The 3,907-nt window shown below is 35.7% G+C and overlaps 1 protein-coding gene across 1 annotated transcript in view; it reads right to left on the bottom strand.

The window, feature by feature from the left end:
• The window catches only part of Kmt2c (lysine methyltransferase 2C), a 180,331-nt gene that overhangs the window by 162,981 nt on the left and 13,443 nt on the right, over nt 1-3,907 (bottom strand). The window lies entirely within an intron of this gene.

The following is a 3,907-nucleotide window of genomic DNA, read 5'->3' as shown; positions in this document are numbered from 1 at the left end:
TGTGTGTGTGTGTGTGTGTTTGTGTGTGTGATCATAACTCACTCTTTGAAGCACTTCTCATTCTGAACAAAGAAATATTCAGATAATTTCAGAGCTTTAACTTATTATACTTTTCAGCCAGGTCTGGTGGTGCACACCTGTAATCCAAGCACTCAGAAGGCTGAGGCAGGAGAATTGCCATGAGTTTAAGACCAGCCTCGGCTGCATAATGAGTTGAAGAGCACCCTGAACTATATAGCACGGCTCCATCTCAAAAAAAGAAAAAAGTGGGCCAGAGATTTAGCTCAGTAGTGCTGCCACTTGCCTCGAAAGCACAAGGTCTGATTCCAGGTACCCCCTCCAAAAAAAGGTAAATTATTGTACTATTGTAAAAATGACAAGCCTCTGTGGAGAGTAGTGCTGGTGCTTCATGCAAGTGTTAATCAGCCAGCGGCTTTTGTCAGGAAAATGCCCTGGGACTGTGGCATTGAATGAGCTCAGAGAACACTTCTCTCAGTTTGGCCAAATACAAAAGTATGCGCTATTCCTTTTGGCAGAGGCTGCCTTTCACAGAAGTATGGGTTGGATTCAGTTTTCTTCAGAAGAGCTTCAGAATGCAACCCAATAGGAAAATCACAAATTTATGGAGCAAAGGTCCACATTTAAGTGTGAAGACCAAAAAAACTTTTGCAAGGGGATCAAACATCTGATGAAGAGAAAGATTTCTGAGATGATTACTGCCCATTAAATAAACACAGAAAAATAAATTATTGTATGATTTAAGACAGAAAATACAAATGAACTCAGAATGATTTATAAATGTAAATAAAAGGTTAACAAGCTAGGTGGTTCCGCCACCTGCCTCACAAGTGCAAGGTACCGAGTTCAATCCCCAGTTCCAAAAAAGAAAAAAAAAAAATTTTTTTTTTTAAAGATTAATAATATTGCCAGAGATTTAGCTCAGTGGTTCGGTGGCCTGCCTTGCAAGCTCAAGGATCTGAGTTCAATCCCCGGTACAAAAAAAAAAAAAAGGATTAATAATATTAAAAACAAGTTACTTTTAAAACTTTATTTTGACAACAGTTAACCAATCTAAGCCATAAGGAAATATACTACAAGCTGCCAAAAAGTCATCTCCAAAAAACTGTAAAAACTATGGATTTTCTAAAAATTAAATTGATATAGTCAGAATACGAGGCTGAATTAACATTAGAAGTGTGTTACTATACCCTAAAAGTCAAATGGCCAAAACAGTATCCTTTCAAACCTGATAGGGAACCAAATTCAGAGACTATGGAACTTGGAAGATGAAAAAATGGTATTCAGGGAAAAAACATTCAAAGATTGATTTTATTGTTCATAGAAATAAGGAAAATAATAATTTTTAGAACTGATTACAGATAAGTGAGGTACAGTGAAAAAACTTTATTAAGTAGTTATGTTTTTAAGTTTAAACAACAAAAACTTGAAAACAGAAAAGGAAAAAGAAATATTTCATCAATTTCTTTTTTGCAACTACTTCTTAAAAATTAGTATGTTTGCAGGGCCAGGGATTTAGCTCAGTGGTACCACTGCCTGCCTTGCAAGTACAAGGATCCAAGTCCAATCCCCAGTACCACGGGGGGTGTAAGTTTGCAATATATGCAGTTTACAATCATCTTGGGGAGTGGGAACATGTACACAATACAGCTTGGTTCTTTTCTTTTTGCTCCCCTTCCCTTCCACCTCCCTCCTTCTCTAAATCCCCTTTTCCCCATTTTCATTCTTGTTATTATTAATCTTATCTCACGTTTATGACATATAATTTGCATATTCATTGAGGTTATTCTATGCGTTTCCCCTTCCTCTTCCCCTCTCTTCTCAACCATATTTACTTGGATCCCTTTCCAATTTAAGAGTTCCATCTCCTTGTCTCCTATTCATCCTTTATTGTGCTCTATATTGCCTTATTCAAATGAGAGATACTGTATGGTATTTAAGCTTGTATGCCTGATTTATTCTGCTCAACATTCTATTTTCCAATCTGAAATAGAGGAAAAAAATGGAAAATTATAAAGAAGTGCTGAGAGGAGCCAAAATAAATAATCAGCTACTAATATGACACTAAAAAGACCAACCTAAAGCTAACTGGAGTAACTAAACAGTAACACAGATGAAATTATAAATATATATAACAGAAATCATATCAGAAATTTTCCAAAATATGAGAAAAGTTCAATGTACAAGTGAGGGTACCAGAACACCAAGAACTATGATGAAAAAAGAAGCTCACCAAGACATATCCTTTTCAAATTGCCAGACATTCAACCCAAAAATAAATAAATAAATAAACCAACCAGAATTCTAAAAGCAATCAGAGAGCTGGGAATGGTGATGCATGCCTGTAATGTCAGCACTTGGGAGGCTGAAGCAGGAGGATTTCCTCAAGCTTGAGGCCAGGCTGGGATACATAGTGAGTTCAGGGTCAGCCTGAACTACACAGCAAGACCCTGTCTCAAAATACACCCACACACATATGTGCAAGAAATTAATCTAATCCAAAAGGATATTCACAAACTGAAAATCAAAGGATGGAAAACAATATTTTATGTACCAACACCCTAAAAACAAAGTAGGGGTATAGCAATTGTAATCTCAGACATAGTAAATTTAAGATTAAAACTGATTAGAAGAGACAAAGAAGGTCACTACATATTGTTTAAATCATTTTCCACAGTGAGGAGAAAGGGATAAAAAATGCAGTTAACAGAAATAACATGAAAAGATACAAATACAAATACGAACTTTCACCAAAAACTGATAAATGGCTGAAGTCATCATTTAATGATAGATTAATGCATGTAGAGAACATAACAGAAATTCACATTATATAAAACAAACATTTATAAAGCAGCAAAGACTTTTTGATGACTGACGATTATGCAAGATTGAACATGGCACTCTCAGAAACTGACAAAATAGCGTGGTTCAAAACACTTTAAACAAGTATCTGGATATCTCGTTTAGCACAAATTCATAGGTCACCCTAAAAGTCCTCCCTATGTCTGATTCTGTTCAAACAAGGAAATAAGTATTTCAAGGATCCCTTGGTTTAGAAACCTTGGACCAATATAAGCAATAAGGACAGAGGGGCAAAATACTTTAAAAAAAAAAAAAACTTTTTTTTTTTTTGAGACTGGGTCTCACAATGTAGTTCAGACTGCTCTGGAACTCACTGTGTAGCCTAGGCTGATCTTGAACTCACAGCGATCCTCCTGACTCAGCCTCCCGAGTGCTGGGATTACAGGTGTGCGCCACCATGCCCAGCTAAAATACTTAAAATATTAACATGACTGTTACAATGGAGAGAGAAACAGGTTACTGAGGAGATATTACAGGAGCAATTTTTACTTTTAGTATTTCTTTTACAATGCTTCATAATAACAAATATCCATTTTAAAAGAAACTGACAAATGTAAAGCCTAGCTGGTGCTTTTTCACTTAATCTTCCAGATCAAAATCCTGGTCTACTCTAAATTTCTCATTCGGACATCCAATCGCTGTCTACTTTTTTTTTTTTTTTTTTTGTGCACCACGGATCAACTCAGGACCTTGCACTTAAGAGGCAGGTGGCACCACTGAGCTAAATCCCCCACCCTGTCTACATTATTTTTTGACACAATTAATTTTATTTCAGCCTTGTTTCATCCAGCTTGTAATCTCTATCAAAATACTAGTTTTGCACTGTTACTTCACCCCACAAGACACTTTACTTCTCAACACAAATTTTTACTTTAATTTTAGCTTTGTTTTTTCCTCTTTTGATTTGTTCTCTTCTTCATTTAGAGATCAATAAGACATGTTTCTTTTTTTTTTAATTTTATTGAGTTTATTGGTACATTTTAGGGATACAGTACAGTTACATTCATTGTTGGGATCATGGATCATG

This window comes from Fukomys damarensis, unplaced genomic scaffold (genome assembly GCF_012274545.1).
Source record: "Fukomys damarensis isolate Sample0158 unplaced genomic scaffold, DMR_v1.0_HiC HiC_scaffold_16, whole genome shotgun sequence".
NCBI lineage: Eukaryota > Metazoa > Chordata > Mammalia > Rodentia > Bathyergidae > Fukomys > Fukomys damarensis.
Note: the sequence above shows the minus strand (reverse complement) of the source record. Positions and strands in the feature narration are given on the sequence as shown.